Here is a 24,233-nt window from a genome sequence, read left to right on the forward strand (position 1 = left end):
ATCCTAAAACATTGTTCAATTTCTGGGGCATTGGCCATTTTAGTCGAACCTGCCCCATAAAGTTCGACTAAACCTTGTTTCCCGTCAAAGACGGGCATTCTGACCGGAAGTGCCCCTCCGCGCCACATTGCCAACACTCTTTCTTCTGTAGATGGAATTTACTCTTTTTGTCTTTATAATTTGAAAACCTTTCTTTATTTCCTTCCCCTTCCTTCTTTTTATTCTCCTCACTCTGCCCGTAAATCTATTATTCTTGCTAAATTTGTTAATTTTGTTAAGTTTATTGTTAAATTTATTGTTTTCGTTACTTTGATTGAATTGATTGAATTTATTCCTCGTAAAACTATTCTCCTGAATGACGTTTACAGCCATCGCTCTTTCCACCGCGATTTTTAAAGAAGTGATATTCTCTAACTGAAGAGTTCTTCTCAGGAAACCGTCCAATAGCGCAGCTATAAACTGGGCACAAGCGATCTTATCCCTCACTTCGTGAGAACACTCAGGGTAAGCAAGACGCGAAAGCCTCTCCAGATCTGCACCCAAAGTGGCCAAATCTTCCGAACTCTTTTGTTTTCTGTTGGTAAACTGGGTATAGTAAGTCTGGGCCAAATGCCCCTCCCCGAAACGCAACTCTAACTTTGATTTCAGCTCGTCGAATTTCAGATTCTCTATTTCAAAAATCCCATCCAAAATTGAACGTGCCTTTCCCCTCGAACAAGCAGCCAAGGCCACGGTTTTCTGAGAATCGCTCCAGTTATTTGCCCGCGCTATCAAAACGAATTGAGTGAGAAACTCACGCAAGGGGACACTCCCGTCATAATTATCGGTTTTTAATTTTAGGCCCAAGCCGAGATTCGAATTTTCTAATCGCGGACTATTATAAGAAGAACTTAGCTGTTGGTCCTGTCGTAATCTCCCCTCTAGACGTCGGAGCTCGCTGTCTCGCTCCCGGAGCTGCGCCTCAAATTCGGCTCGCATCTGCAAGCGTTCCTCTCGCAGCTTCCGGATCTCTCGCATCGCCGCCTGAAGAGTGATCGTCTCTGCCGACGGGCTGGGAGTCGCGGCTCGTATCCTCTTTCGTGTAGAGACGCCCGTGGGATCCTGTTGCCCGATGTTTGTCGTCGACATTCTAAATTCAGCGTCCTCACAAAGTTGGCAAAATCACGTCCTGATTGATCCTTCAGTATCCCGTCGATCCCGGACGAGCCCCCAAAATGTTACGCCCGGGGCGGGGACTTCGATAGATATCGAAGTCGCGCGGTAAAGAGATCGGCCGCTCGCGGGACGCGCTAAATAAACAAGCACTTAAGGAAACTAATGAACTTTAATGCACTGCACAATTACAACACAAATGGTAACTCAGAACGTAAATACACAATAATAATAACACGGATCGACTCGTAAGAGAAACGCGTCGACACAGCCTGACAGCTGGCTCCAGACTAAAATGACAGCCGCCGCTGTCAACAACCTCTTGACAACGGACTTCTTCTCGTTCCACGACGGACTCGACCGCGACCCGAACCAGGGACGTAACAATATATATATATATATATATATATATATATATATATATATATATATATATATCCACACAGCACATGATATCATTCGAATATTCTATACTCATACTGTAAATATGCGTTACAGATGTAATATACTGAGAATATTCCTATAACATCTCTTATTGCATATTATTTTTCATATATTCTTAAAATATACTTTGAATATCTCGTATTAGTATATTCTTTCTCGTATATTTTCAGGATACTCTATAATATTGCATGTGTTTCTTCATTTTGCCGCTACGCGCGCCACCAAACTCGTACTTAATTTTTGATGAAATGGACATAAAGGACTGGTACTAACATGAGTTCCAAAGTTTCTTTTTTTTTTCTTTTTAGTCAGTTTAATTTATAATAAACTGACTTAATTTAAAATTTTTCATTTGTTTAGTAATCTGGATTCCTTGTTGGGATTCAGAATATTAAACAGATTATTTGAAATTAAAATGAGAAATAGTGTGTCTGCGTTTACTGCATTTATTAAAAATATTTCTATTACATATATGAATATACTATATGATATACTATATGAATATATATACATATAATACATACAAGTTCTCAGTATCTACATGTGCTGTTAGGGATATGTGTATTTGAATATAAAAAACTTGTATATGATACAATATTATATTTATAAAATAAAATAAAGTTTTTTCTACGTATGAATAATTTCAATTATTTGAAGAGAAAAAATTAGAAACTAAAAATTAAATATCCATAAAATGGCTTCGGAATGTCAAGGTTTGCTCACAATTTGCCAACAATTTGACGTCAAGCATTAGCAAGCTTTGCTCGGGATTTGCCATCAATTTGCTCTCAGGTTTTGTCAGCAAGATTTGCCAGCAAAACACGAGCGTATTGCGGACATAGTTGATGCCAATTTGCTGCCAAGTTTTGATCAAATTTGTCGTCAATTTGCTGGCAATTTGCGCGCAAATTGCTTATTGGGTATATAGCATAATTAATTACATAAATATTAAAATTAAATTATGGGTAAAACATATTTCTCTTTCTTTAGATGCTTTAGATTTATATGCAGACAGTAATGTATATGCAGACAGTAACGTAGAGAATCCAACATTGCGAACAGGTAAAAAGATTATATACAGGGTGTTCCTAAAAGGTCTCGTCAAACTTTAACCATAGATGCTACGTATCAAAACAAAGCAAAATGTCTATTTAAACATGGATCCGGAAATGCCCCCCTTCTGAGATAACACGGATGAAGTCACGTATCTTCATAGGCCTATTTGGCTCAATCACTGTAGTAGTGATTTGCATCAAATAAAATGTTCAAATCTGATGCAATCTTATATATAGTTGTTTTTAAGAAAAAATATGGAATTGTTAATTGCAAATTACATATTTTTTCTTCAAAACAACTATGTGTTTTTTTTACACCAGTTGATTCCTCTCATTATTTTGTACGTAAAAGTATTAAGGTAAGATAATCGAAAAATGAATATTTTACAAGATATTTTACGGTTTATGTAAAATTAAGAAATTATTTCAAGCCTCATAACTCAAAAAGTACTTAACGAAAAGGTACTTAATTATAGTGTTTTGGAAAGCTATCGAGATAAGCTACAAGAATATGCAATGACAAATAGTAGGTTCCATTTAAGAAATTGAAGGTGACCTTCATGTGACCTTCAAATAACTCTTCAAGGTCAAACCAATGATACCATCTTATGGCCCCCTCGAAACCAAACAACTTTTGTCTGAAACATTTTTCTCTAAAATGCTTTGTTTCCGAAATAATTGCGTGCGTTAATTAAAATGGCTCACCCTGTATATACATATATAAATTAAAGTATATATATAAATAGAAAGTCATTAGATTAAAATAAGAAAATATTATGATGATTATTTATTTTATTTTCATAGATTTTGTATGTAATATCGGTACATCTGAATTGAATAAAGCAAAACTTATTTCCAATACTAGTAATGTTATGACAAACACAGATAGTACAATAGTCGAAAAACGTAAAGCTATGGAACCATTAGAAGGAACAGATATAAATAAGTATCGTAAATTAGAAGAGGAAAATAAAAAACTTAAAGTTACAATAAAATCATTGACACAAAGTTATGAAGAGAAATTAAATAATCAAGCAGACATGTTTAAAATTTTAATAGAAAAGGAGAAAAATGCTTTGAAGGAAAAACTCTCTGTGGAAAAAAATAAATTTCTATATTTACTGTTGGATATATGTAAAAATTTCTTTTGTAATCACAGTTTCTTTTTGTATTATATGAGGTTGGTCACAATGTCTGGCTGGCGCTGCCGCCACGCTTACCGCGCGTCCCTTTTGCTTTTGTCTCCTTCCATGCGTCGACGTGTGCAAACGTGTGCTTGTCGCTTATGTATTAAAAGTCTAACATAAAGAACCAAAGAGTTACCAAAGACTAAAGTTTATATATAATACTAATTATAAGCTCAAATAAGTTTAATAATAAAGTTCTGCATTTCTCAGAGGAGTGTGTTAAACCTAATCTTATATTTCACGCTAACCAAAACCACGTGCTCTAACAGGTTATGGGCTCAGACCTCGTGTAAAAAGAAAGATGGCAGATTCTCGCTTTTCGATTGTAAAGCTGAATAACGGAAACTATCAGATCTGGAAATATAAAGTCGAGCTACTGCTAATAAAGGACGAGTTATGGCATACGGTAAACGAAATAAAACCAGATAATCCTGATGAGAAGTGGTTGAAGGCGGATAGACAAGCAAAAGCTACAATAAGCTTGTTGGTGGAGGACGACCAGTTGCGGCATATAAGGGACGCCGTATCCGCGCGGGAAGCGTGGCACGCGTTAAAGTCTTATCATCAGAAGGCATCACTCACGAATCAAGTATATTTATTGAAGAGGTTATGCAATATGAGACTTGAGGAAAGTGGTGACATGGAGACGCACATAAATCGAACATTGAATATGGTGGACGAGTTAGCTGCATTAGGAGAGGTATTAAAAGAAAAATTAATAATCGCTATGCTTTTAGCCAGTCTCCCCGAGTCGTATAGTACGCTCGTCACAGCGCTAGAGACCAGAGCGGAGGATGAACTAACCTTGCAATTGGTAAAAGGAAAACTCATAGATGAAGATAGAAGGCGCAGGGACATAAGAGGTTATGAAAATAAAAGTGAGGATACAGCTCTTAAAATATCTCACAAACATGCTACGCAGCAGAAGCAGGTACAGAAATCTAAAGAATTTAGCTGTTTCTTTTGCAAGAAACAAGGTCATATGAAGAAGGATTGTACAAAGTATAAACGATGGAAGGAAAATAAGGAGAAAGCAAATACAGTCTCAAATAAAAATCAAGGATCAGATTTCTGTTTCGGTGTAACTGATGACAATAAAGTGACGAACTATCAAGGATGGTATGTAGATTCCGGTGCCACCAGTCATATGACAAACAATAAAGGCTTCTTCAAAGATATTTATAGCTGTGATACTGACGAAGTAAAAGTAGCAGATATCTCAAGGTTCATGGTATTGGTGGAGGAAGCATTACTTGTCAAAATGACAAAGGAAAACACACCAGCGTTAATGTCAAAGATGTATTGTTCGTACCAGATCTAAGAGAAAGTTTATTATCAGTTAAGAAATTAACCGAAAAAGGATTGAAAGTCATTTCTGAAGATACAACATGCAATATTATGTATGAAGGCCAAAGTGTTGCAGTAGGTGATATTTACGGAAATTTGTACAAGCTAAAGAATGACAATAAGGTTCTCTCCGTTGCGCAAGTACATGATAAAAATTGTCAGCATCAATGGCACAGAAGACTAGGACACAGAGATCCCAAAACAATTAAGGATATGATAAATAAAGGAGAGATTAAAGGTGTGCATATAAAGGATTGCGGTATCAGAGAAGTATGTGAAACATGCCTCAAAGGAAAAATGACCAGGAACTCCTTTTCCAAGTCTTCACAGCATCGATCAGAAGAAATTTTAGATATCGTTCATACAGATGTTTGTGGTCCTATGCAAACAATGACACCAGGTAAGAAACGATACATATTAACTATGATTGATGATTACAGTCGATACACGATGGTATACCTCATTGGACATAAATCGGAGGTGCCGGATAAAATTCGAGAGTATATAAAGGCAGTTAAAACGAAGTTCAAGGCCGTACCAAAAGTCATTCACTCAGATAGAGGAAAGGAGTATGTTAATCAAAGACTCCAAGAGTTGTTCAAGGAAGAAGGTATCAAAGTACAGTATACAGTAACCTATACTCCAGAACAAAATGGAGTCGCAGAAAGGAAAAACAGGTCACTGGTTGAAATGGCGAGATGTTTACTCATCGAAGCAAAATTACCCAATAAGTACTGGGGTGAGGCTATCAATACAGCAAATTATCTACAGAATCGTATTATAACTAAGGCAACAGGTACTACTCCATTAAAAAGATGGTGCAATGAGACACCGAATTTAGAGGACATGATTGTCTTTGGATCGAAAGTATATGTACACGTCCCAAAGGAATTAAGAAAGAAATGGGACAATAAAGCTAAAGAATTAAGATTTATGTGTATTGCCGATGCAAAAGGTTTTCGTCTATTGGATCCAAATACGGACAAGATAAGTATAAGTAGAGATGTAAAGTTTTTGGAAAAGTCTTATTATGATAATTACAAAATTTTAGAACGTAGAGATTCTCAGGAAAGTCAGTCGGAATGCATAGTACCACTTGAAATTAAAGAGATGCCAAAGCAATACGACGTAAATAACTCAGAAATCATGATAGAAGAGGACTGTGACCATGAAGAGGATGATGAATCCATAGACTACCAAGAAAATATTTCTTTAAGAAGAGGTCCAGGCCGACCAAGGATCGTCAGAACAGGAATAAGAGGACGACCAAAGAAGAGTTATAATATGATTGTATCCGAGGAATCAGGAATGCTTGCAGAAGTCTCTATAAAGGAAGCAATAAAAGGACCGGACGTCGATGAATGGTATTCCGCCATGGCAACAGAGTTAAGGTCTATTATAGAAAATGATGCCTGGGGGCTAGTTGACAGACCAAAAGACAAAAACATTGTTGGAAGTCGTATGGTTTTAACCAACAAATGTCAACCGGATGGACACATAGAAAGGCGTAAAGCAAGAATCGTTGCACGTGGATTTAGTCAAAAGCCCGGGATGGACTTCAATGAAACCTTTGCACCTGTCGCAAGACTAAGTTCTGTAAGGTTTTTAGTAGCCATTGCAGCGCATTATAAAATGCATATTCATCAGTGTGATGTTACAACAGCATTCTTAAATAGCCCCATCACGGAAGATATATATATGGAGGTCCCAGAGCGATTAGATAATGTCTTACAAAAGTTAATCAACAACGAAGAAAAAGAAAGTCACATCAAGAGGAAGGCTCTTAATATGCTAAAAGAATTAAAGTCAGGAGATAAGGTATGTAAACTCCGAAAAGCCTTATATGATTTAAAGCAAGCCGGTCGTGAATGGCATACAAAATTTGATAAGGAGCTAAGAAAATATGGAGCACTACCCTCAAGTGCGGACCCTTGTGTATCATAAAGGTCAAGGGGAAGACATTATTTTAATATTTACATATGTCGATGATATAATAGTAGCATCAAAGGATTTGAGTAAAATACAAGACTTCAAGGATCATCTAAGTCAAGTACTTAAAATCAAAGATTTGGGAGAAATAAAGTATTGTCTAGGAATTGAATTTTCTAGGAAGAATAACAGTATTGTTCTAAACCAAAAAGGATATATTAAAGACTTAATTATTAGATTTAACATGAAGGATGCAAACCCAGCAAAAACTCCGATGGAGGCGAGTTTGAAGTTATCCAAACAAGAAAATCATCCAGAGGCTTTGGATATTCCTTATCGTGAGTTAATTGGATGTTTAATGTATTTGGCAGTGAGCACACGGCCAGATATCGCCTATGCGGTAAGTTACTTAAGTCAGTTCAACAGTTATTATGGACCAGAACATTGGACTGCAGCAAAGAGGGTCTTACGATATCTCAAAGGAACATTGGAGATGTCATTGATTTACAGGCCAAGTCAAGAAAGCCTTAAGGGCTATGTGGATTCTGATTGGGGTAACTGTATAAATGATCGACGTTCATATACAGGATTTGTTTTCTTTCTCAGTCATGCTTCAATTACATGGAAGTCGAGAAAACAGCGGACTGTTGCACTCTCTTCCACTGAAGCAGAGTATATGGGTCTAACAGAAGCTACCAAGGAGGCCATCTACCTACAGAGATTTTTGACAAAAATTGGATTAAAGAAGCTCTCCAAGCTGACAATCTACAATGATAGTGCTAGCGCACAAGAGTTAGCAAAGAATCCAGTTTATCATGGAAGGACGAAACATATTGATGTCAGGCATCATTTTGTGCGTGAGGCCTTAAGGAATCATAATAAGATTGGACTATTTATGTAGCGCAGAGATGATTGCTGATATATTTACTAAGGCACTACCCTTAAATAAGCATTATAAATGCATAGAGTTATTAGGTTCATTTTCATAAATTTGTGTCTCGTTTGCCTTTTATTCTTTTTTTTTTTAATTTTTAAGGGGAAGTGTTGGATATATGTAAAAATTTCTTTTGTAATCACAGTTTCTTTTTGTGTTATGAGGTTGGTCACAATGTCTAACATAAAAGTCTAACATAAAGAACCAAAGAGTTACCAAAGACTAAAGTTTATATATAATACTAATTATAAGCTCAAATAAGTTTAATAATAAAGTTCTGCATTTCTCAGAGGAGTATGTTAAACCTAATCTTATATTTCACGCTAACCAAAACCACGTGCTCTTACATTTACAAAAAAAAAGCAATCGAAAAGAAAGAAAACTTGAAACTGTAATGCAAGTATTTAAAAAATTTAAAATATTAAGTAATGAAACATACGACCTTTTCAGATATGAGTAGTGTATCTTCTCAACTATTTGAAAATGAGTATAAAAATAAAAAAAAATAAAGGAAGACGCTTTTATTATTATTAAATTGTACAAATGCATAAAAATAATGAATTATATATGTTTTATAAAATAATTCTGTATATTTTATTCATCAATTATATATTTTATAATAAGATATGCCCCGGTAAAAAATATTATACACATGTATATATATATTAGATATATATACATGCGCGCACTGTAATGTAAGTATATGTAATATAAAAAAATATAAGACTGTTTTATTAAATGCGTAATGCTTCGATAAAAAAATTTTATATTATCTTTATATATAATTTATATATAACAATATAAAATTATATAGAAATAGATAAAATTCTGTAAAAGTTATGTATAATTATATATAATTTTATATTGTTATATATGATTATACAGGGTGTTCAAAAAGTCCCGGACCGGGGAAGCCTCATAACTCGAAAAGTACTCAATGAAGAAATACTTTATTTTAGTGTTTTGGAAAGCTCTCGAGATAAGCTACAAGAATAAGTAACAAAAAATAGGGGGTTCCACTTAAGAAATTCAAGGTGACCTTCACGTGACCTTCAAACGACTTTTCAAGGTCAAACCAATGACGCCATCTTATGGCCCCCTTCAAGCCATACAACTTTTGTGTGAAACATTTCTTTCTAAAGTGCATAGTTTATGAAATATTCAACCAGTCCGGGACTTTTTGAACACCCTGTATATAAAGATATATATGAAAAATTTTTTAACGGGGCATTACATTTAATTAAAACAATCTTATATGTTTTTATATTACATACTTATATACTTATATAGTGCGCTCATGTATATACAGGGTGTCCCATTTTAAAAGTTCCACCCACATAACTTTTCAGGATCAACGTTTGAAGGAAAACGACTCGGATAAAAGTTGTAGAGAACAAAGGGGGCTATCTAATAGTGACCTCGGATTCGACATTAAAGGTCATTTTCAAGGTCATTTGAAGGTCAACTTCCGCTTTTTAAATGGGACCCCATATTTTTTATTACTTATTCTTGTAGCTTATCTCGAGAGCTTTCCAAAACATTATAATAAAGTATTTCTTCATTGAGTACTTTTCGAGTTCTTCTTCTTAGTCTTTTTGTTCGATTTCGAACAAAAACATAGTGATCTCTCTCTTTCATATACCTGTGTTGCGCACCAGATTATCACACGTATATGGGACCTACAGTTTAATGCCGATTCCGAACGGCTGAAAATAGAGAGATTCTCTTGGCAAGATTTCTCGGTGGTTTGCCAGTGCCTTCCGAGAGAGGAGCGAGCGTATACAATTATTCGGTTCTATCGGGAATCGAACCCAGGGCCTTTGGCTTTGTAGACTAGTGCGCTATCTACTGTGCCACGCTTCGCCACATACATTTCGAGTTATGAGGCTTGAAATAATTTCTAAATTTTATATAAACCATAAAATATCTAGTAAAATATTCATTTTTCGATTTTCTGACCTTAATACTTTTATGTACAAAATAATGAGAGGAATCAATTGGTGTAAAGAAAAAACATAGTTGTTTTTAAGAAAAAATATGTAATTTGCAATTAACAATTCCATATTTTTTCTTAAAAACAACTGTATGTTTTCTTTATACCAATTGATTCCTCTCATTATTTTGTACATAAAAGTAAGTTATGTAAATTAAGGTAAGATAATCGAAGTAAATTAAGGTAAGATAATCGAAAAATGAATATTTTACTAGATATATTATGGTTTATATAAAATTAAGAAATTATTTCAAGCCTCATAACTCGAAAAGTACTCAATGAAGAAATACTTTATTATAGTGTTTTGGAAAGCTCTCGAGATAAGCTACAAGAATAAGTAATAAAAAATAGGGGTTCCATTTAAAAAACGGAAGTTGACCTTCAAATGACCTTGAAAATGACCTTTAATGTCGAATCCAAGGTCACTACTAGATAGCCCCCTTTGTTCCCTACAATTTTCATCGGAGTGGTTTTCCTTCAAACGTTGATCCTGAAAAGTTATGAGGGTGGAACTTTTAAAATGGGACACCATGTATATACAAGATGTCCCATTTTAAATAAGACCTCAAATATCTCCCGAATAATACGTTTTACAGAAAAATGTTTCAGACAAAAGTTGTATGGTTTCGAGGGAGCCATAAGAAGGTACCATTGGTTTGACCTTGAAGAGTCATTTGAAGGTCACGTGAAGGTCATTTCAATTTTTTTAAATGGGATACCTTATATATTTTTACACGTTCTTGTAGCTCATCTCGAGAGCTTTCCAAAACACTATAATTAAGTTAGTTTTCATTAAGTACTTACCGAGTTATGAGGCTTGAAATCATTTCTCAATTTTACATGAACCGTAAAATATCTTGTAAAATATTCAGTTTTCGATTATCTTACCTTAATACTTTTATGTACAAAATAATGAGAGGATTCAATTGGTGTAAAGAAAACACATAATTATTTCGAAAAAAAATGTAATTGTTAATTGCAAATTACATTTTTTCTTTCGAAACAATTATGTGTTTTCTTTACATCAATTGATTCCTCTCATTATTTTGTACATAAAAGTATTAAGGTAAGATAATCGAAAAATGAATATTTTACAAGATATTTTACGGTATATGTAAAATTAAGAAATTATTTCAAGCCTCATAACTCGGAAAGTACTTAATGACAACTAACTTAATTATAGTGTTTTGGAAAGCTCTCGAGATGAGCTACAAGAATGTGCAAAAATATATAGGATGTTCCATTTAAAAAAATTTAAGTGACCTTCACGTGACCTTCAAATGACTCTTCCAGGTCATACCAATGGTACCATCTTATGGCCTCCTCGAAACCATACAACTTTTGTCTGAAACATTTTACTGTAAAACGTATTATTCGGGAGATATTTGAGGTCGTTATTTAAAATGGGACACACTGTATACAGGGTGATTCAAAACAATCTGATGTCTTTGAAATATGATATTTTTGAACGAATTCTAAGACTATTTATCCTCTTGAAAAATTTTGTCCAAAGCTTAATTTTTGAGTTATAATAGAAAATAGTTGGCTACTCACGAGTCCGATACAACGGGCAGGCAGGGACGGCGCAACGCGTCACGAGACAAATGCTCTCCCGTTTTCCCAGACAGTCAATTTTATTGCACAATATTTGATCCTTTGAAGTGTATTAAATTATTATTGCAGTTTCTAAACAATATTTAACAATATTATTACCGTCTGGGAGGGTTATAACGTAACGCTTAAGAATAAAATATTCAAACGTGAAATTACATAAAGTAACAAATAAACTGAAAATGGACGAATGAAAAACAAAATAGTAATCGCAATTTGATTAAATATTCTTATCTTTAAGAAAACTGACGAATTTTATTTCTTTCCGGGGATCGTTTATCTTATAAATAACAGCTTCTAAATTTCACTTGACTTTACACAATAAAAATATTACTATTTTAATAATCTTTATTATTACTTGCAAATATTTACTTCCGCACAAATTAAGACATAAAATTACACTATAAATAGCGATTAGAAGTCCCCATTCCTCTCTTTCTCTCTCTCTCTCTCTCTCAATTATTTTATTCTTTATTTATTATTTTGCGTTTAAGAATGTTGAACGAAAAATAATTTTGTCGCCCTGAAAAGGGCGGATTTGCATCGTTTTTATAAAAGATGTTCGAAGTGGCCTCCGTCCATCTCAACGCAGGCTCTCAGTCGTCTTAATATACTAATTTGGACATTGTCTAACATATTTTCGATCCCCAGAAAAAAATAAAATTCGTCAGTTTTCTTAAAGATAAGAATATTTAATCAAATTGTGATTACTATTTCGTTTTTTATTCGTCCATTTCTAGTTTATTTGTTACTTTATGTAATTTCGCGTTTGAATATTTTATTCTTAAGCGTTACGTTATAACCCTCCCAGACGGTAATAATATTGTTAAATATTGTGTAGAAACTGCAATAATAATTTAATACACTTCAAAGGATAAAATATTGTGCAATAAAATTGACTGTCTGGGGAAACGGGAGAGCATTTGTCTCGTGATGCGTTGCGCCGTCCCTGCCTGCCCGTTGTATCGGACTCGTGAGTAGCCAACTATTTTCTATTATAACTCAAAAATTAAGCTTTGGACAAAATTTTTCAAGAGGAAAAATAGTCTTAGAATTCGTTCAAGAATATCATATTTCAAAGACATCAGTTTGTTTTGAATCACCCTGTATATATACTGTTAAAAAAGAAAATTGGCCTTTACTAGATTTTAAAGCAAACAAACGAAAAGATGTTAATTCATGTTCCAATTTAAAATAACAGAAAACTGAAAGAATAACATTAGTATGTGAAAAAGAAATGTAAGTAATGACTTCTCTTTTAATTAAAAAAAACAATTATTTTAAAATAATTTAAAATTTTTTTAAATTCTAGGGGAGAACTTTATGTCTCAGATGATAATGAATAGAAATAAGTGTTCTATAACAATTATATAACTATTATAATTTAATAATATAACTATTAAGTGTTATTAATTAAGTTAAGGTAACAAATTGTTATCACATCATATTATCTTATGTTTTTATTTTCGTTACATTTATTTTTGTTAACATTTTTTAAAGTTTGGTGAATAATACTATCTAATATACTATCTAATATAAAAGAAAAATAAAAGTAAAATTATTATTAAATTAAAGTTAGTGAAATAATTGTCGAACTATGTTTTGTCTAATAATAAAACCATCTCCTGGCTGCCAATGAGATTCATTATAATGCACCTCCTCATTTTCGATTATTGCATCAGGTTCTGCTTCCTCTGGAAGAATATCTTTAGAACGTTATGATAAATTATGTAAAACTGCGCAAGCTGATATGACTTCAGTACATGTAACAAGTTTTAAAGATAATCCTCTTGATAAACAAAGAAATCGTCTTTTCCACACTCCGAATGTTTTCTCAACAACCATTCGCGTTCTTGAATGAATCATATCTGCAATAAAAATGTTTGTATTGTAGATAAATTTTGTATAAAATAATTTTTCGCAACTTTTTCATCGATGACATTAGAAGTGAAAATGTATACATGTTTAAAATTTTTAAAAATACATTCAAATAAAAATATATAATATAATATTTGCAATCAATCAGCAAATATGTAAAATAGTTTGCAAAAAACTTTTGCTTTAACAATCAATAAATAAACATAAAATTAACGTAGTAAAAGCATAAAAAGAAGTTAAAAAGATAAATTATAACATTAATTTTACAGTTACTTATTTCCCTGGTGAAAATTAAACGCTTCTCGAAGTGTCAAAGAAGCGTAAACGAACAGAATAAACGCTTCTTAGAAGCTTCATTGACTTCCCATTAACTCTTCGCGATTTTAAATCTTCGTGCATATTTCTCGAACGCTCCATAAAGTGTATACGAAGCATTCCGTTACGCTTCCCTTACGCTTTAATATTTCATGTTTTCCTTTACGTTTCCCAAACGCTCCATAAAATGTGAACGAAGCACTCCGATACGCTTCCCACACACTTCAATGATTGACATTTAGAAACTCTTCATTTACACTTCCTAAACGCTCCATAAAATGTGAACGAAGCACTCCAATACGCTTCCCGCACACTTCAATGATTGACATTTTAGGAACTCTTCATTTACACTTCCTAAACGCTCCATAAAATGTAAACGAAGCACTCCAATACGCTTCCCGTACATTCAATGATTGACATTTTAGAAACTCTTCATTTACATTTCCTAAACGCTCCATAAAATGTGAACGAAGCACTCCAATACCCTTCCTATACACTTCAATGATTGATTGACTTAGAAACTCTTCATCCACATTTCTTCAACGCTTAAACACTGCACAAAACATGTATGAAATACTTCCCATACTTTAACAATTTAAAGAAATTTAAAGAAATTTTTAAGGACGTCAAAGTTTCGCGCGAGCACGCAAGGATCTGTTAGTTCGTTCGTTTACCGCTACGCGACGTGCGATGCGCTATCTTTCTCGTATTTAAGTTTAGTTATGAGAATTATATAAAGTTTACAAAGAGTAACAAATAAGATTAAAGATACTTGAATTTAATATCTGATCTCGATACAAGAGCTTCAGATATTAAATTGATTTTATAAGTCGGACAAGTAAATGTCTGGCAAATAAACGAAAATAATCCGTTTATTACCTATTTAAAATGTAAAGTGTAGAATATTAACGGTACAGTATAAATACAGAGAGTATAAACATTTCATTCGTATTCGCCAATAAGTTTGATGACATTTCATTTACGTTCTTTAAAAATTATATTAGATATTTCATTCATGTTTGTCGGAGAGTTCGATAACGTTTCGTTTACGTTCCTTAAGGAGTTTGATGACGCTCCGTTTACATTTGAAGGATATTTCGTTCACGCTTGTCGGAGAGTTTGATGACGCTTCGTTAACGCTTTTCTAACACTTAATAGCCGCTTTCTTTAAGTTCTGATGTTTCAATTTACGCCTTTTAATAGCTTCGTTTATGCTTCTGTTACTTTTCCGTTACATTAGATTTACTCTCCAATTCATGCTTTGTTAACGCTCGGTTTACATTTTATTTTCGCCAGGGTTTATTGTTAAAGAAAAGAAAAATTTGTAGATTCTATTATATAAAATCTGTTCAATCAACTGCAAATCATTTTGCGGATATATATTTTTATTTCTACATATTTTGCAAGAATTTTAAGCATATATTTTCCCATTCCTAACATAATCAATTAAGAAAACTGTAGAAAGAAACCAAAAACTTAAAAATTAATTAAATTTTGTTTTTCTACTTTTGTTCTTCTTCGTTTTGTGGACTTCTTAACGATGTTGAAAGAAATGTGAGAGAAGGATATCCAGAATTTCCAATTATCATCCCTGTTAATTCGCGTTGTTGATAACGCATGAAAATTCTAGAATTTTGAAAAATTCTATTATCGTGTTGACTTCCTGGCCATTCTGGGACAAGGTCCAAAAATTCCATTCCATTTGTGGGCCCACAATATCCTTACAAAGAATATTATAATGAAAAAAATAAATATAAATTAAATAAACATTTTTATAATTATATTACATATTTTTAATTAAATAAATATTTTTCATTAATTTACCTGAACATTTAGAGAAAAATATCGGCTGAACTTCCGAAAACGACCCACGCTCAATTGCAATGAATTTTTGTAGAAACACTGTAAATGATGTCAAATGAATGTCCTTAAACGGATTTTTACCGATTTTTGCTAAAAATATTTAAATAAGGAGGGCGGAATCCACTGTGCCCACGTATACATTTTTCCACGCGAAGCGAGGTCCCACATGGGTTTGCAACTTTCCACGCGAAGCAAGGTGTAACCCGAACCCATGTATCTAGTTTTTTGATAGTGAAGCCCCCCGCAGGGGGGCGGAACCCGCTGTGACCACGCATATACTTTTCCATGCGAAGCGAATCTCATATGTTATCAATATGTTATCACATATGTTATCATGTTCTCATATGTTATCAATATGTTATCACATATGTTATCATGTTCTCATATGTTATCAATATGTTATCACATATGTTATCAAGATCATCACTCTGAGTAATGTTGTGGAGGTTTTAGTCGGCAGTCATTGTTTATTAAAAAGATATAAACAAATGAAGTTTTATAAGTTCATTCTTTGACTATAGAAACAAGGACTGCCAGTCCCCCACTTTTTCCATTCATAAACAATGCTACGAGTGTATACAACATCTTTGCGATATAAGCCCCGCCCCATCGACCAAAGACCGGGAAATTTGAACGATTAAACTGCATCTATTGTTGTATGTTGTGTGTATATGAAATCCAATATATATAACTTTTCGAAAAAATATAAAATTAGATTAGTTTGTTTTATTTTATATTATTATTAAAGAAATGTGCACATAAAATGTTTAATGCAGATTCTGCTATATTTTGTATATGCATTTGCATTATTTTGCTTATTTAAATGTATCAAATTATTTATCCATTTCTGGCGAAATTCTTCTTTACTGGGAAATCTGTAAAAGGAAAAATATTCAAAATATATCTCTATTTAAAACCAATTTAAAACCAATTTAATAATTACTAATAATAAATATTTAATTCTACTAAATAAAATTGTAAGATATGATATTTGAGATTAATTTTGAGTTACCCATACATTGGAATTTTAGATTTATAGATCTGCAACCATTTACAAAACAATAATTAACCATCTTGATATCTTTTATATTATTAAATAAACTTGAATTATTTTGAAAAAACGAGTGTTTTTTCACTTTGAATTGACACATGCAGACATTTGAACATTCATTTTAGTTCCTGCATTACTCAATGGTCGATGGCGGCGCGACACATCTTGGCTACAAGTCTGAACTTAGTTACTGGCAGTCCATGTTTTTATAGTCAAAGAGTTCATTAATACATTTATCGAAAGAAAAGTCAATTGTTGCATAATTTCACATAGATTTGTAACTTTCTATGCAAAGTGAAGTGTATTCCGCATCACAAACACGGGTTGGGTTAGGTTATATCTTCTGAAAGTGGAGCCCCCCGCAGGGGGGCAACATATTGTACCTACGCATGTACTTCCTAAGAAGAAGCAAAATTTACTCCTAATGGAGGTCAAGATTAAATGAACTTTGCTTCATCTTGGAAAGTACATCCCAGGTAGCAAGATGACGTCTCCAGACGTCTTAATGACGTACAATGACGTCATTAAAACGTTATTAAGATGTCATTTGACGTCACTCTGTTACCTGGGATGCGCGGACAGTGTGTTCCGCCCCCCTGCGGGAGGCTCCACTTTCAGAAGATATAATCTAACCCAACCTGTGTTTGTGATGCGGGATACACTTCACTTTGCATAGAAAGTTACAAATGAAACACTTTATTAAAATCGGGAAATTATTGAAATCGAGAGGTAGTCCGTATAAGTAAATAATTACTAAATATTTTTAGCATTAAATGTTTGTATCGGTAAAAATCCGCTTAAGGACATTCATTTGACATCATTTACAGTGTTTCTATAAAAATTCGTGACAATCGAGCGTGGGTCGTTTTCGGAAGTTTATCTAAAATATCCCTTTCTATTTCTATAAATTTCACCTAATCCTCTAAAATTATTACCCAATAATCTTATGTGAATGCAATCTATGTCCATATCCTAATTCTTTAAATAATCTTCGATTTTCTTGTATAGCTGCTTGGTTTGTCACAAATTTGGCATAAATATTTAAATAAGATGCTAATATAAGATATACAGGGTGACCCATTTTAACTTAGGCAGCCAAATAACTCGAAAAATAAGCAAGATAGAGAAAAATGTTTTAGACAAAAGTTGTATGGTTTCGAGGGGGCCATAAGATGGTATCATTGATTTGACCTTGAAGAGTCATTTGAAGGTCACGTGAAGGTCACTTCAATTTTTTTAAATGGAACATCCTATATATTTTTGTACATTCTTGTAGCTAATCTCGAGAGCTTTCCAAAACACTATAATTAAGTACATTTTCGTTAAGTACTTTTTGAGTTATGAGGCTTGAAATAATTTCTTAATTTTACATAAACCGTAAAATATCTTGTAAAATATTCATTTTTCGATTACCTTACCTTAATAGTTTTATGTACAAAATAATGAGAGGAATCAATTGGTGTAAAGAAAACACATAGTTGTTTCGAAGAAAAAATATGTAATTTGCAATTAACAATTCCATATTTTTTCTTAAAAACAACTATGTGTTTTCTTTACACCAATTGATTCCTCTCATTATTTTGTACATAAAAGTATTAAGGTAAGATAATCGAAAAATGAATATTTTACAAGATATTTTACGGTTTATGTAAAATTAAGAAATTATTTCAAGCATCATAACTCAAAAAGTACTTAACGGAAAGGTACTTAATTATAGTGTTTTGGAAAGCTCTCGAAATAAGCTACAAGAATGTACAAAAATATATAGGGTATTCCATTTAAAAAAATTGAAGTGACCTTCACGTGACCTTCAAATGACTCTTCAAGGTCAAATCAATGATACCATCTTATGGCCCCCTCGAAACCATACAACTTTTGTCTAAAACATTTTTCTCTATCTTGCTTATTTTTCGAGTTATTTGGCTGCCTAAGTTAAAATGGGTCACCCTGTATAGAAGGAATAAGGCAATAAGAGCCAGCACAGGTTTTTTTGCACGTATATTATGTAACGATTGATAGGTTTACAAATCATGCACCATTTCTTCGAATTACATTAAATATTTAAATGACGCGAACGTTTCGACCCTTTTTTTGGGTCATCTTCAGCGCAACGAATTAAAGGAATAGAGTACAATGGAATGAGATAATATAAACTTTCCGGTGTTAATTAAATCCATCGAGGTCGAATAAAAATAAAAATAAAGAATTATCGCACATCTTGTCACATTTGTTGTGTCATAGGTCGATCCCCTCCATGATTGGAAGACCAAAGAGGTATGAGTTGGTCCATGTTAGAGTCCAAAAATTAAAACTAAAAGTCCAAAAATTAAAACTAAAAATTAAAACTAAAAATGATTAAAAGGTGATCAACCCGAACACTCCAATCTGTGATATTAAATGGAATAAGTAGGTAATGAAAACTCACAGTAGGTCGATGTACCATGTAGATAAATAGATGTCAAACCGTAAAATCAAATAGATTAAATGGATGTAATTAACACGATGAAAGCAGTTGAACATTGTAATCCTCGACTGATCTGATAACCGACTCACAATGTACTAACGAAACGTAAACAGTCGAGGACAACTTTAAATGTTTGGAAGCTTGCTTAAAGCTGATATATAATTATGATGTAAGCATTCGGTGTCAGTCTGTAAATTTAAACTGTTACTTTGTCTTTTTATAAAAAGCATTTCCGATATGAGGCGCTTATGGAAAATTGGTTCATTATCTAGAACTCTAATCTCATCCCACTTAAATTCATGTCCTAAACCCAACCTGTGATCCGTAATAACAGAGTGACTTGAAGTATTTCTGGTTATATGTTTCCTGTGTTCTTCGATTCTAGTATGCAGTTGTCTGCCTGTTTGGCCTACGTAGGACGCATTGCAATCTTTACAATCAATCTTATAGACCACATTTCTCGATATCGTCTTCGGTAGAGGATCTTTATGGCCTTTTATGAACTTATTTAGTTTATTAAGACTAAAATAAGAAATTTTGACATTATCAATGCCTCTCACCATATGACTGAATTTTTCTGAGACTGGTGATAAAAAAGGCACTGTAAAATACCTGACAGGTTTGTCGTTATTATTATCTGTGGTCTTTTCTGTCTTATTTGATTGATCAATTAAGTACTTCAAGCGCTCGCGTATCGTCTGGAATATCAAATTTACAGGATAGTTGTTGTCTAAGAGAATCTGAACGATATAATTAAAATTTTTTTAATGGAAATGAGGATGAGAAAGAGAAAAGGCTCTGTCCGTCAGACCAACTATTGTACCCTTCTTTTGGCAAAGAGGATGTTGAGACAAAAAATTGAGGTATTTACCCGAAAAGGTTGGCTTGTGATACCAATCGAATATTAAATAACTGCTCTAAAATCAGAGTGATATATAGGAAATTGAGTTTGTCATTTTCCCCCACTTCCAGAGTGAACTGAATTCTTGGGTGAAAGGAATTGAAAATGTTTAACATATCATTCACAGATGCGGAAGGGACATACAAAGCCACATCATCAACATATCTGACATAAAATGACGGAGTGAATTTTAAATATGCCAGAGCTTTGTCTTCAAGATCCTGTAATACAATGTCAGCAATAATCGGAGATAAAGGAGAGCCCATGGGGGTACCATAAGTCTGTTGATAAATACTGTCATTAAAGGTGAAATATGTTGAGTTCAATAAACTTGACTGCTGTGATAAATTCAGGTTGAGAAATGGAACAGTTATCCTTAATGAAATCCCATCTCCTCTCAACACTGTCAATAGCTAAATCGATGGGGATGTTAGTGAATAAAGAGATTACATCAAGAGAAATTAGCTTATGTCCACTTTCTACTATAACCCCAGATAATCGTTCGACTAATTGAAAACTATTAGCCACATGGCCACGCGCTAGAGGGAAACTCTTGACCATAATTTTATGTAAATAGACTGCCAGGTTGTAAAGCGGACTGTTCAAAGAAGAAACTATTATCCTGAAAGGGCATTCAGTTTTATGTATTTTTGGAAGGCCATAAGCCCTGGGTAAAATGCCATCACTGGTGTATAATGTTCTGTATACGGAATTAGAAATATAATTATATTTCTTCCACCTACTCAACAGATCTCGTAATTGGCTAGAGAACTTTTTTATAGGGTCTTTTTTGAGAATGTTGTAAGTCTCTTTATTGCTCAACATGCTCTCTATCTTTGTTATGTAACTATCCTTGTCCAATGCTACTGTAACGTTTGTCGGCTCCCTTTGTCGGCTCTTGTTAACAATAAATTGGGGTTGTTATGTAGAAACTTCTTTGTCTCAATATATAATTGATTAACACTTTCGTGATAGGTAGAATAAAGTGGTCGATATGACGGCAATCTCTCAATGATCTGCGACGACCGATTTCTAATGTTCATTTGCTCACTAGTGGGTAAGAATCTAATACTGTTCTCGATAGTTTTAATGAATTCAGTCGTGATTTTCACTGGGTTTGTGATCGGTAAGCTAAAATTATCTCCCAGTTGGAGAAGAGATTGGATATCTTCAGGAATGGACGTGGAAGACAAATTCACAAACCAACCGTCAACGATCTTAGAGAGGGACTGGTGTTCTTTAAAACTAGTGGATTCTATTTTAATCTCAAAGGAGTTCTGTTCATTTTTTTCAAGTAGAGAATTAAGATAGAACTTCGGGATAGATCTTCTCTCGGTTGTTGTTGTTTGGTCGTGAGATGGAATATGACAGAAATAATGGATATGCTCAATGTCGGAAATGTTAGTATCAGTTTTTGACAACAAATGTTTGAATTTTTTGTTGAATTTAGCTCTTTCTTTATAACTGAAAGTACGTAACGGACCTAACTGTTTACTAAAAAATACTTCCCAGACCGACACCGGAATGTCACGATAAATCGCACGACATGTTTTAAATAACTGAACTTGAGTGAATCTTAACAATCTGTATGAATCTCTAAGCTCAGCATTGAGTAACCTTCTAACAAAAACCTTTTTTAGTCGTTTGAAACATTTGATGGATCGATGATCGAACAGAATGATATCTTTTGTTAGAAAATCACCAATATGACGGGGTGTAATATCATGCTCAATACAATCACGTAAGAAAGTTATCTTTAATCCGCAGGTCATCACGGTCTTCCTAAGTTTAATCCATTCCTTCAATAATTGAACAGAATCTCTACCAAGATAAAATTCAACTTCTTGAAAAAATGAATTGAAACGCATTTTGCAGCCAGCGTAAATTAACTAAGAAAATAAATATATGGCTCTAAAAATTTTAATAGATATATAAAAGGAATAAGGCGATAAGAGCCAGCGCCGGTTTTTTTGCACGTATATTATGTAACGATTGATAGGTTTACAAATCATGCACCATTTCTTCGAATTACATTAAATATTTAAATGACGCGAACGTTTCGACCCTTTTTTTGGGTCATCTTCAGCGCAACGAATTAAAGGAATAGAGTACAATGGAATAAGATAATATGAACTTTCCGGTGTTAATTAAATCCATCGAGGTCGAATAAAAATAAAAATAAAGAATTATCGCACATCTTGTCACATTTGTTGTGTCATAGGTCGATCCCCTCCATGATTGGAAGACCAAAGAGGTATGAGTTGGTCCATGTTAGAGTCCAAAAATTAAAACTAAAAGTCAATGATTAAAAGGTGATCAACCCGAACACTCCAATCTGTGATATTAAATGGAATAAGTAGGTAATGAAAACTCACAGTAGGTCGATGTGCAATGTAGATAAATAGATGTCAAACCGTAAAATCAAATAGATTAAATGGATGTAATTAACACGATGAAAGCAGTTGAACATTGTAATCCTCGACTGATCTGATAACCGACTCACAATGTACTAACGAAACGTAAACAGTCGAGGACAACTTTAAATGTTTGGAAGCTTGCTTAAAGCTGATATATAATTATGATGTAAGCATTCGGTGTCAGTCTGTAAATTTAAACTGTTACTTTGTCTTTTTATAAAAAGCATTTCCGATATGAGGCGCTTATGGAAAATTGGTTCATTATCTAGAACTCTAATCTCATCCCACTTAAATTCATGTCCTAAACCCAACCTGTGATCCGTAATAACAGAGTGACTTGAAGTATTTCTGGTTATATGTTTCCTGTGTTCTTCGATTCTAGTATGCAGTTGTCTGCCTGTTTGGCCTACGTAGGACGCATTGCAATCTTTACAATCAATCTTATAGACCACATTTCTCGATATCGTCTTCGGTAGAGGATCTTTATGGCCTTTTATGAACTTATTTAGTTTATTAAGACTAAAATAAGAAATTTTGACATTATCAATGCCTCTCACCATATGACTGAATTTTTCTGAGACTGGTGATAAAAAAGGCACTGTAAAATACCTGACAGGTTTGTCGTTATTATTATCTGTGGTCTTTTCTGTCTTATTTGATTGATCAATTAAGTACTTCAAGCGCTCGCGTATCGTCTGGAATATCAAATTTACAGGATAGTTGTTGTCTAAGAGAATCTGAACGATATAATTAAAATTTTTTTAATGGAAATGAGGATGAGAAAGAGAAAAGGCTCTGTCCGTCAGACCAACTATTGTACCCTTCTTTTGGCAAAGAGGATGTTGAGACAAAAAATTGAGGTATTTACCCGAAAAGGTTGGCTTGTGATACCAATCGAATATTAAATAACTGCTCTAAAATCAGAGTGATATATAGGAAATTGAGTTTGTCATTTTCCCCCACTTCCAGAGTGAACTGAATTCTTGGGTGAAAGGAATTGAAAATGTTTAACATATCATTCACAGATGCGGAAGGGACATACAAAGCCACATCATCAACATATCTGACATAAAATGACGGAGTGAATTTTAAATATGCCAGAGCTTTGTCTTCAAGATCCTGTAATACAATGTCAGCAATAATCGGAGATAAAGGAGAGCCCATGGGGGTACCATAAGTCTGTTGATAAATACTGTCATTAAAGGTGAAATATGTTGAGTTCAATAAACTTGACTGCTGTGATAAATTCAGGTTGAGAAATGGAACAGTTATCCTTAATGAAATCCCATCTCCTCTCAACACTGTCAATAGCTAAATCGATGGGGATGTTAGTGAATAAAGAGATTACATCAAGAGAAATTAGCTTATGTCCACTTTCTACTATAACCCCAGATAATCGTTCGACTAATTGAAAACTATTAGCCACATGGCCACGCGCTAGAGGGAAACTCTTGACCATAATTTTATGTAAATAGACTGCCAGGTTGTAAAGCGGACTGTTCAAAGAAGAAACTATTATCCTGAAAGGGCATTCAGTTTTATGTATTTTTGGAAGGCCATAAGCCCTGGGTAAAATGCCATCACTGGTGTATAATGTTCTGTATACGGAATTAGAAATATAATTATATTTCTTCCACCTACTCAACAGATCTCGTAATTGGCTAGAGAACTTTTTTATAGGGTCTTTTTTGA

The 24,233-nt window shown here is 33.6% G+C and overlaps 1 long non-coding RNA gene across 1 annotated transcript; it reads right to left on the reverse strand.

The window, feature by feature from the left end:
• Positions 1-13,099: 13,099 nt before the first annotated feature.
• LOC145974891 (uncharacterized) lies at positions 13,100-13,512 on the reverse strand. The gene is made up of 2 exons (XR_014439840.1): positions 13,416-13,512; positions 13,100-13,346 (listed from the first exon to the last, which is right to left on the reverse strand). It is a non-coding gene; the product is annotated as an uncharacterized LOC145974891 (long non-coding RNA).
• Between the last annotated feature and the right edge of the window lie 10,721 nt (positions 13,513-24,233).

The sequence above is a fragment of the Camponotus vicinus genome, unplaced genomic scaffold (genome assembly GCF_025532165.1).
Source record: "Camponotus vicinus isolate PSW18456_S1 unplaced genomic scaffold, iyCamVici1.0 SCAF_7, whole genome shotgun sequence".
In the NCBI taxonomy this organism is placed as follows: Eukaryota; Metazoa; Arthropoda; class Insecta; order Hymenoptera; family Formicidae; genus Camponotus; species Camponotus vicinus.